The sequence below is a fragment of the Felis catus genome, chromosome A3 (assembly GCF_018350175.1).
Source record: "Felis catus isolate Fca126 chromosome A3, F.catus_Fca126_mat1.0, whole genome shotgun sequence".
Classification (NCBI taxonomy): Eukaryota; Metazoa; Chordata; class Mammalia; order Carnivora; family Felidae; genus Felis; species Felis catus.
In genome coordinates this window covers 79,487,882-79,499,882 of record NC_058370.1, presented here as the reverse complement: position 1 = coordinate 79,499,882, position 12,001 = coordinate 79,487,882, and positions in this window count along the sequence as shown.

Genomic DNA, 12,001 nt, shown 5'->3' with positions numbered 1-12,001 from the left:
GAGAGAGAGGGAGAGAGAGAATCCCAAGCAGGCTCTTCACTTGTCAGCACAGAACCTGACGCGGGACTTGATCCCACAAACCATGAGATCATGACCTGAACCGAGATCAAGAGTCAGACATTTAACCTACTGAGCCACTCAAGTGCCCCCAGGGTAATTTCTTTTTTTAATTAATTTTTTTTTTTTAACGTTTATTTATTTTTGAGACAGAGAGAAACAGAGCATGAACAGGGGAGGGGCAGAGAGAGAGGGAGACACAGAATCCGAAACAGGCTCCAGGCTCTGAGCTGTCAGCACAGAGCCCGACGCGGGGCTTGAACTCACGGACCGTGAGATCATGACCTGAACCGAAGTCAGACACTTAACCGACCAAGCCACCCAGGCGCCCCACCCCCAGGGTAATTTCTAATAGTGTTCTCTTTCAGTCTAAAAGTTTCTGGTTCATGTCCTCTATCTCTCTCTCCCTCTCTCTGCCCTTCCCTTACTCGTGTTCTCTCTCTCTCAAAAAAAAAAAAAAAAAAAAAAAAAAAAAAAAAATTAAAAAAGAAAAAAAAGATTTAAAAGAGTCCTGGTTTAGGGCAATAAATTATATGCTCACTCTGGTTCTAGATCTTGATGTAAATTTACTATGGAGTGCAGTTTAAAAAAAAGGACATGAAAAAAACCTAGCTTAGATGACATCTGAAGCACCATTCTTTCTACACATGAGTGGGATTGCACCAGAATTCCATTGTCCAAAATGCAGAGGAAGTCCATGTATCAAAATGCTAGGCGGTGAAATCTCCTACAATCATGGGTCATATTTACATATTTATTCATTATGTGCATTTTTTCTAACATGAATAAAAGTTCTCATTTACTGAGTGCTTACAATATACTAATTATCACGCAAAGTTTTTTTACGTGTATTATCTCAATTCTCACAAGTCCTCTCACACATGGATTCTATTCTTTTCCCCATTTTACAGATTAGGAAATGGACACAATTAAATGACTTACCCCAAATCACACAGAGGGTATGTGGTTGAGCATCTGACTTTGCTGTGAAATATCATTTTGGAGTAGAGGGGAATTTCTAGTGAGTCCTTAGAAATTATCTTCCTTTGGAATATTATAAGGGTTGATTGTCTAAAAAGTACCCATCACCCTTACATGAATGGTTCTGGGTTGGAATCGTCCAAAAAAAATTTGGTGAGAAACGGGTGGTGGAGGAACTCGTGGTTGGCTCAGTGGGTGGAGCTTAAGACTCTTGATTTTGGGATTGTGAGTTCAAGCCCCAGGTTACCTGTGGAGACCACTTAAAAATAGAAAGAAAGAGGGGCACCTGGGTGGTTCAGTCTGTTGAGTGTCCAACTTCGGCTCAGGTCGTGATCTCACAGCTCTTGAGTTCAAGCCCTGCGTCAGGCTCTGTGCTGACAGCTCAGAGCCTGGAGCCTGCTTCAGATTCTGTGTCTCCGTCTCCCTGCCCCTCCCCCACTCTCTCTCTCAAAAATAAGTAAACACTAAGAAAGAAAGAAAGAAAGAAAGAAAGAAAGAAAGAAAGAAAGAAAGAAAGAAAGAAAGAAAGAAAGAAAGAAAGAAAGAAAGAAAGAAAGAAAGAAAGAAAGAAAGAAAGAAAGAAAGAAAGAAAAGAGGGGAGGGCATGGGAGGGGAGGGAAGGAAAGAAATATGTGGTGGAAGTGAGGCTTGCTCTCTGAAGGCTATCTTGACTAGATAGAGATGGTGAGAGACAAGGATTCCAGCTCGTCCCTTCCTTTTCGCTTGGACTCATGCTCTAGTTCTTGCCTGAGGGCCCTGCTGACCAATAGTGACCCCATTTTGACCACCAGATGCAGAGTCAGTAGTCTTTGCTGCTTCTCCCACAATTATGGGTGCTCTTGTTCTTATAATGAATCCATTAGTTCATAATATTCATAGTGGTTCTCTTCCCTAATTGAATCCTAATTGAGCTATGGGCTTTATTCGTGTAGCTTAAGTATGAACAAGAACTTTTATTGTTTTAAAATTATAATAGTAAGACTTCATTGTAGAAAGTACGCCAAATGTAGAGAAGCAAAAAGAAAAAATATTAACTGTAATCCCTCCAACAAAAGTTAACTGTTAACTTACTGTTAACCCATTGTTTCTTAACCTTTTTTAATAGAGTGGAACCATATAGTTCATACAGTTTCGTTTATTTATATTTCTTTTATTTTTATTTTATTTATTAATATTTTTAAATTATTTTTAATGTTTATTTTTGAGAGAGAGAGAGAGAGAGAGGGAAAACATGAGCAGGAGAGGGGCACAGAGGGGAGGGGGACAGAGGATTCATAGTGGGCTTTGTGCTGACAGCAATGAGCCTGAGCCCGATATGGGGCTTGAACTCACAAACCGCAAGATCATGACCTGAGGCAAAGTCAGATGCTTAACCAACTGAGCCACCCAGGTGCCCTAATTTATTTTTTTTTTAATTTTTTAATGTTTATTTTTGAGAGAGAGCGAGAGAGAGCAAGTGAACAGGTGGAAGCAGGGGAGGGGCAGAGAGAGAGGGAGCCAGAGAATCCAAAGCAGGCTTCAGGGTCTGAGCTGTCAGCACAGAGCCTGACGCGGGACTTGAACTCATGGACCATGAGATCATGACTTGAGCTGAAGTCAGATGCTTACCTAACTGAGCCACCCAGGGGCCCCCCAATTTATTTTTATCTTTTAAAATGTTTTATTTATTTATTTTGAGAGAAAGAGAGATAGAGTGTGAGCAGGGGAGGAGCAGAGAGAAAGAGAGTATCCCAAGCAAGCTCTGAGCTGTCAACACAGAGCCCAATATGGGACTCGATCCTACTAATGGTAATATCATGATCTGAGCTGAAATCAGAAGTCAGAGGCTTAACTGACTGAGCCATCCAGGAGGCTCTGTTTCATATATTAAAAAAAAGTTGTATGCACTACTTATAACATATTTTCAGGTTATTAAATACTATGCAACATCTATTTTAGTGACTGCATGATATTTCTTTGCAGGAACATGTTTTAATTTACTTTACTACTAAGACATTTAGATGGCTGCTGGTTTTTTACTATTTAAGCAAAGCTTTCATGAGCATTCTTATAACTAAGTCTTAGCTCTCTGTCCTTAGATAAATTACTAGACAGAATTTCTGGGTCAGAGCATATATAAAATTAAAGACTTTATTTATTTATTTATTTATTTATTAAATGTTTATTTATTTATTTTGAGAGAGAGAGAGTGAGCGTATGCGAGCAGGGGAAGGGCAGAGAGCAGGGGAGACAGAATCCCAAGCAGGCTTTGCGATGTCAGTGCAGAACCTGATGAGAAGCTTGAACTCATGAACCATGAGATCATGACCTGAGCTGAAATCAAGAGTCGGCTGCTTAACCAACTGAGCTACCCAATCGCCCCCCAAATTAAGGACTTTAATACATATTGCCAAGTTTCTCTCCGGGTAAGTTGAAACAATTTTATATTCTCACCAATAACGTATTACAGTTTGTGATTTCTCTCTACCTCAGCCCAAGCTAGGAATTATCATTAAAAATATTCTTTGAGGGGCTCCTGGGTGGCTCAATCGATTAAGCATTCAACTTGGGCTCAGGTCATGATCTCATGGTTCATGGGTTTGAGTCCTGTGTCAGGCTCTGTGCTGACAGCTCAGACCCTGGAGCCTGCTTTGGATTCTGTCTCCCTCTTTCTCTGCCCTTTCCCTGCTCTCTCTCTCACAAAAATAAATAAACATTAAAAACAAAAAATTAAAAAAAATTTTTTTTCTTTCATGGTATCTAATAAGGTTGAATTTTTTAAAAACTTTTGTTTTTAATGTTTATTTATTTTTGAGAAAGAGAGAGAGAGCGCGTGCAAGTCAGGGAGGGGCAGAGGGAGAAGGAGACACAGAATCCAAAGCAGGCTGCAGGCTCCAGGCTCCAAGCTGTCAGCACAGAACCGGACACAGGACTCAAACCCATGAACCATGAGATCATGACTTGAACTCACTAACTGTGAGATCATGACTCATGACCTGAGCCGAAGTTGGATGCATAACAGGCTGAGTCACCCAGGTGCCCCGAGGTTGAATGTTTTTTACTTAAGAAAATATAGTTCCAATTTATGCCAGCTTATTTTTTGTCCTATTTAGGTTTTTGTACTTTGCGTTTACTTGTACAAGTGGAATAGTATTTGTAATGTTAGAATAGTTTCCTCAGTTTCTGGGGTTTTTTTCAATTCTATTTATGGTGATTAGATATACAGAATTTAAAAACTTTTATTTTTTTATTTTTTAAGTAATCTCTACACCCAACATGAGGCTCAAGCCCACAACCCCTAGATCAAGAGTCACATGCTTCACCTAATGAGCCAGCCAGGCCCCCCATATAAACAGCTTTTTTCAATGTAGTCAAATCTAGAGGCATCTGGGTGACTTAGTTGGTTGAGTATCTGACCCTTGATTTTGGCTCAGGTCATGATCCTGGGTTGTGGGATTAAGCCCCACATCCAGTTCTGGGCTTACAGTGTGGAGCCTGCTTGGGATTCTCTTGTCTTGCAAATAAATAAATAAATAAATAAATAAATAAATAAATAAATAAAATGACAGAACATATTTTAAGAATGTAGTCAAATCTATCAATGTATGGATTTTATTTTTCTTTAAAAAAATTTTTTTTAATGTTTATTTATTTTCTGAGACAGAGAGACAGAGCATGCGTTGCGGAGGGACAGAGAGAGAGGGAGACACAGAATCAGAAGCAGGCTCCAGGCTCCGAGCTGGCAGCACAGAGCCCGATGCGGGGCTCGAACCCACAAACCGTGAGATCATGACCTGAGCCGAAGTCGGTCATTCAACCGACTGAGCTACCCAGGCGCCCCTGGATTTTATTTTTCATGTCATGCCTAGAGTAAAGGCCTTCTACAATCTAAGATTATTTTCTCTTGTATTTTCTTTTAGTACCTTTACAGTTTAATTCTGTATTTTTGGTAAATGGTATGGGAAACATTTTTCACTCCAAAAGACTAAGCACTTGCCCCCAGGCCACCTTTTTAATAACGTCTTATATACATATTCTGTTTGAAGATTGTCTACTTCTTCGCTTTTTTTTCTATTTCTGTATACATATTACTGTTTTATACTTTTTAAATTTTAATGTTTATTCATTTTTTGAGAAACAGAGAGAGAGAGACACAGCATGAGCAGGGGAGGGGCAGAGGAAGAGGGAGACACAGAATCCGAAGCAGGCTCCAGGCTTTGAGCTGTCAGATGAGCCTGATATGGGGCTCAAACTCATGAAGTATGAGATCATGACCTGAGCTGAAGTTGGATGCTTAACCAACTGAGCCACCTGGGTGCCCCTACTGTTTTATACTTTATTCTTCATCTTAGTATTTATTATGTTCTAGTCAATACAGGAAATTTTGTAGTAGGAAAATTTGCCTTTAACAATTTAATATCAGATGACTCAAGAGGCACCTTTGGGACACCTGGCTGGCTCAATCTATATAGCATGCAACTCTTGATCTTAGGATTGTGGGTTCGAGCCCTACCTTGGGTGTAGAGATTACTTAAAAATGAAAAAAAATTCTTAAAAGAACAAACAAGTAAATAAAAAGAAGCTCCCTTGACATAAATTCTACCTTTAAATGGATCTTTGGATGAGTTTTTTGTTACAATTGTCCTGGTACCCTGCTTCCTATTTAACTTGCTTTGGTTCCTTATACTAAAGAAAAGAAAAAGAAACCTCCAGAAGTGTGGTCTTGTTGAGTTCATTGACAAATTCTCTGCCTCCTTTGCTTCAGTTCATCCACCCAACCCCACACAACAAACACAAACCCACGATAGCATTTCAGAACTATTTTTAGACATTAATTCTAATGAAAGCAGTAGCTTGCAGGAATCTCTATTAAGCCTCTAGCAGAATTAGAGGAAATGAAAAAGAAGAAACAGTCTCATATCTGTGGAAGCTCAAAAAACTTCAGTTATGCTGACATGAAGAAATATTTCTTTATTTAGGTTTCAGTTAAGGAAAAGACTAGGCAGAGCAAGAGTGAAAAAAGACTTAGAGGGAAAGTATAAAGAGTAAAAGTAAAATTATGACAAATGTCCAGAAATGAAGAGAGATGGAACATGTAGCAACTTCTGTGTTGAATGTTAATTCAACAAATGGTAAAATTTATTTTATTTTTAAATGTTTATTTATTTTGAGAGAGAGTGAGAGAGTGCACACACACAAGCGGGGGAGGAGCAGAGAGAAAGGGAGAGAGAGAATCCCAAGCCGGCTCCTTGCTCAGTGCAGAGCCTGACACAGGGTTGATCTCACAAACCATGAGATCATGATCTGAGCTGATATCAAGAGTTGGATGCTTAACTGACTGTGCTGTCTGGGTGCCCCCATGGTAAAGTTTAATTCATGGAATGCGCTCTGCTGTTCAATTGGGCTGTGATAATTAATTTAACAACTGTTAAAAAATGGTCCTCAACCTTTAAAAAAAATTTTTTTTTTTACATTTATTTATTTTTGAGAGACAGACAGAGCACAAGTGGGGGAAGGGCAGAGAGAATGAGACACAATCCGAAGCAGACTCCAGGCTTCGAACTGTCAGCATGGAGCCTAATGCAGGGCTCGAACTCACAAACCGTGAGATCATGACCTGAGCCAAAGTCCGACACTTAACCGACTGAACCATCCAAGCGCCCCAACCTCAACATTTTGATCAGTAATTAGATATACTTATTAAATTTTAGTTGTTTTACACATACTGAACGATCCACTGTTTTTATCTGACAGTGGCTGGTGCCTAATATCTCCTAAGAAGGCCAGGTGAAATAAAGCTGAAGTATTGTTCCCTGAATCACGGATGAAATTTAACATAAATTGGTCTGTCTTGGACACCAACCAGAGTACTTTCTAGAAATATCTCACATAATAACCAACTATTTTTTTTTAAGTTTGTTTGTTTGTTTAAGTAATCTCCACACCCAACGTGGGGCTTAAATTCATGACCCTGAGATCAAGAGTCACATGCTCTTCTGACTGAGCCAGCCAGGCACCCTAATCTACTTTTTTTTAGCATGGATTGAGGAGTAGAATTACAGTTAGGCATCACATCTTGATTTAAAGGGTAGTATAATTTAAATTTTATTTTCTGCCTTATTCCAAATTTCAGTTACCAAAGATAGCTCTGCTATGTGATACATGAAGGCAGTGAATTTGTAGAAAATAGTTAAAATATATCAATTAGTTCAGAACATTTTTACTAGGGAGTTCTTCATAATTTAGAATCACAGACTTTAAGGAAAGCGCCTAGGAGGGCATTTACCCCAATTTTCTGACACATTTCAGCTCATTGGTCAGCTAGCCTATGCTACTGCTGCATGCCTCGCTAATGCATTAACCTGTTGCCACTGTGTAGTCCAGGGGCAAGTTGTGATCTTGGATCAGTACTTCAACATGATGAAATTCCTCGGACAAACATTTCTAAGATCCTTCTTGAATGAAATGAAGTGAGAGCAGTTTTCTCTTTTTTTTTCTTTTTTTTTTTTTTTTAGTGAGAGCAGTTTTCCAAACACTACAAGTTTGACAGTTCTAAAGTGTTTATTGGGCCATTTTATTGGGTCCTTTCTCTTGGCCTCAGTCTCCTTTGACCCAACTATAACCATAGTTTGGAGTTTCTGTTACTTATTTTTTCAGCATTTAGAATTCCTTTTTTAAAATTTATTTATTTATTTATTTATTTATTTATTTATTTATTTATTTATTTCAATGTTTCTTCATACTTGAGAGAGAGAGAGACAGAGCGCGAGCCAGGGAGGGGCAGAGAGAGAGACACACACACACAGAGTCTGAAGCCGGCTCCAGGCTCTGAGTTGTCAGCACAGAGCCTGCCTGACACGGAACTCAAATTCACCAACTATGAGATCATGACCTGAGCCGAAGTTGGATGCTTGACTGACTGAGCCACCCAGGTGCCCCAGGGTTTAGAATTTCTAAAGGAAGGAAACAGGAAGCAGAACATAAGAAGATGGAGGAGAGCAGTATGAAGGAGATGAAAGAATTTAAGTGTAAAATGTATGAGGACAAAGTAATCAATTGAAAGCTAAAGGAACTCCGTTTTTTTGTGCTCCTACTGTGTACAGTAATTAATTACTATGTAGTGCCAGGAGAAACTTGATTGTTGTAACTTGTGTTCATTGGACAGCTAAACAAGTGAGAAAATGGCAACTTCATCAGGCCCTGGTAAATAGTATATTATAGTTAATATGCTTAATTAGATTCACCTCAGTAAGAACTATATCCCATTGAATATAGGTTCAATTACCTTTAAGTTTTGCTAGAGTAGGTGTTTGATGAGCCTTCCAGAGGTTTTTATTTGATTACTAACAACCCCAAGTTTCATTGACTTATGATATATTTCTTTTTCTTTTTTCTTTTTTTTAAGTTTATTTATTTTGAGACAGAGTGAGCATGTGCAAGTGGGGGAGGGTCAGAAAGAGGGACAGAGAGAGAATCCCAAGCAGGCCCCGCACTGAAAGCACAGAGCCCGAAGCGGGGTTGGAACCCACAAACTGTGAGATCATGACGTGAGCTGAAGTGGGACGCTTAACTGACCGAGACAAATGAGGCACCTCTCTTATGACACATTTCTCGCTCAAGTTGCAAGTTAGGTGTGGCCCTGCTCCATGTGTCTCTGTCATTCTGCAGTTCAGGCTGAGGGAGGACTCCTTCAGTCTCATGGCAGGGGAAAAGAGCAATGATAGAACTATGTGATCAATGACTCCTCAGTATAGAGGAGGATTCTGCTACTCAGAACTGAAATCACTACATTCTGTTGGCCATAGCAAGTCACAGTCCAATGCTGCCATAAACAGGCAGAGGAATTCTCTTCTTCCCATAGGCATCCAGTGTAAGTCACCTGGAAAGGGCAGGGAAGAATATTTCTTTAACTGGGGAGGGTGGGGTGGTGAACATTGGGAACAATAAGGCAATTTATCAATAGCAGTGTGTTGACACCAGTTTGCTAAATAAGCTTTTTTTCCAATAAACTATTAGATAACATGGTGAGTTTTTTCAAAATGCTTTTATGTACCTACTGTGTGCCAGACACATACTTTCTGTCTGCAGTTGACAAACTCTCCTTTTGATGACAAAGGCGGATAGTGAAAAAGATAATCTGCAATAAAGAATATGAACAAAATACTATGGGAGCTACATGGATTCTACTGCACAGGGCTGCCCTGTGCATTGTGAATGGTTTATAGCAGGATACCTGGCCTCCACACACTACATGTCATTAGCACACCTCCTTTCTTGTGACGACCAAAAATGTCTCCAGACATTGACAATGTCTCCTGGGGAGAAAATATCTTGGGCTGAAAATCACCATGTTAGAGGAACAAGGTATTTAGTCAGGCTAGGGTGGAATGAGTAAGGAGGAAGTGGTAGAGAACTTTGAGAAGGGAGAGAGATCAGATCATGAAGGGACTTACAGGTCATGGCAAGGAGTAAAAACAGAAGCCATTGGAAGTTTTGATCAGAGAAGTGGCATTATTCAATTTGTAATCTAGGCAAGAAGTGACTGCGTGGTTTGCACTAGGGTGGGAGTACTAAGAAGTGGCCAGATTGTGGATGTATTTTCAAAATTGGATATATCTTGAAATCCTGTTTGATGCCAACAGGATTTGCATCACAGATGGAACATGAGAGAAAGAGGAGTTACTCAAGATTTCTGGCCTAAGCAACTGGTTAGATGAAGTTACCATTTATTGAAATGGGGTAGGTTTGGCAAAGATCACCAAAAGTTCAGGGGCACCTAGCTGGCTCACTTGGAAGTGTGTGACTCTTGATCTCGGGGTCATGAGTTTGAGCCCCATGTTGGGTGTAGAAATTACTTAAATAAATAAAACAAAAAAAAAGTGCAAATTTGGACTTAAGTTAAAAATACTCCTTAGGTAAGTGGAGATTTCAAGACAGCGTTTAAGCTTCAGGGGAGAGGATGGGTTGGAGATATGAATTTATTAGTTGTTAGGTGGTATTTATTTATTTATTTATTTATTTAAATTTTTAAAATGTTTTATTTCTTTTTGACAGAGACACACACACACACACACACACACACACACACAGCATGCGCGGGGGAGGGGCAGAGAGCGAGGGAGACACAGAATCCAAAGAAGGCTCCAGACTCTGAGCTGTCAGCACAGAGCCCAACGTGTGGTTCGAACTCACAGACTGAGAGATCATGACCTGAGCCGAAGTTGGACACTCAACCAACTGAGCCACCAGGTGCCCCAAGTTGTTAGGTGGTATTTAAATCCATGGGACTGGATGTGATTGCCTAGCAAGTAAATGAGAAGAGGTTTAGTGCTAGGCCCCAGGCACACCAGTGTTCAGAGATGAAAAGAAGCCAACAGAGGAGACAGAGAACAAACATCCAGGACACAAAGGGTCCATTTGAAGATGGTTGTATTCAATAACTTTATTGCTAATATTTACCCTAAGAGAATAAATGAAATAGTACATAGAGATGAACATACTAGTTTATTGTGGTATTGCTTATGTTCATCAATTAAGTCCAGTTTAATGAAATTATTTTGACTATATAATGCAATGTTATCCTATGGGCAATAAAAGTGATATGTATCTGTACATGGGAACATGAAAAAAAAACTTAATGTTTATCTCATCTAAACAGTTTAGTCCCATTATAATAAAAACATTTACATGCCTATTAAAGAATGAAAGGACATGTGTCAAGATGTTGATAGTACCTATGATTGGGTATGGGATAATAATATTTAGTTTCTTCATATTTTTCTATAGTTTTTACAATGAGTAATATTACTTTTATAAACAGAAAAGGGGCTACAACAGGAAGAAATCATTGAAAAATATTGCAAGTAGGTAAAAAAAAGCAATTGTACAAATATAAGGAAAAATTTGGTTTACAGGCAGGACATGTGGAATATTTTATATTATATTTATTTTATATTAAATATTTTATTCAGTTTTTCAATACTTATTTATTTATTTATTTTAGAGAGAGAAAGAGAGCACATATGAGCAGGGGAGAGGGGCAAGAGGAAGAGAGAGAGGGACAGGAAGAATCCTAGGCAGGCTCCATGCTCAGTGCAGAGCCTGACGTAGGGCTTGATCCCACAACCCTGGGATGACGACCTGAGCCAAAATCAAGAGTCGGATGCTTGACCACGGAGTCACCCATGTGCCCCAAGACTTAAATATTTTAATTAACTAGAGAGTGGCCAAATATTATGTGGCTACATTAATTGAAGTACGTTGTCCAGAACAAGAGAGATTATAATTTTATGCTATTGTATGCTGTTAGACTATATTTCTAGGTACCATGTTTTGTAAAAACATTGCTATTCTCTAGAAAAGGCTTAATTTCTCCATTGGGTTCCTGTATAGAACTAAAACCATATTATATGAGGAGAAGGTAAAAAAAAGTTCTGGATATTATGAGCCAAAGAAAAGTCAGTTACAAGAGAAACCAGACCTCCTACTTTCAAATATAGGGAAGCGTATGTTGAAGAAACGGGATGAAACCTATCTCAAGTGTTTCTCATAGCATCAGGCAAGGACCACCTATACCAGAATTACCTGGAGTGCATGTTAAAATAGTTGACTTCTGGCCCCAGCTCAGGCCTACAGAGATCAGACCCTGCATCAGGCTCTGTGCTGACAGTGTGGAGTCTGCTTGGGATTCTCTCTCTGTCCCTTCCCTGCTCACTCTCTACCCTGCCCCAAATAAATAAATAACATATAAACATTTAAAAAACAAATAATAGAAACAGTATTTTACTGTATAGCTTTAAAAATTTTAATTATTTTACTTTATTACTTTAGTTATCTAACCTGTAAGATGTTCCAAAATGTATTTTTTGGTGTCTTTCATATTCCTCAAAATATCCAAATCTATAAAATATACATTATAAAATATATATTTATTAATTTGAAGAATGAAGCTAGACATTTTATTGGTTTGATTTGGCTTAGTTGG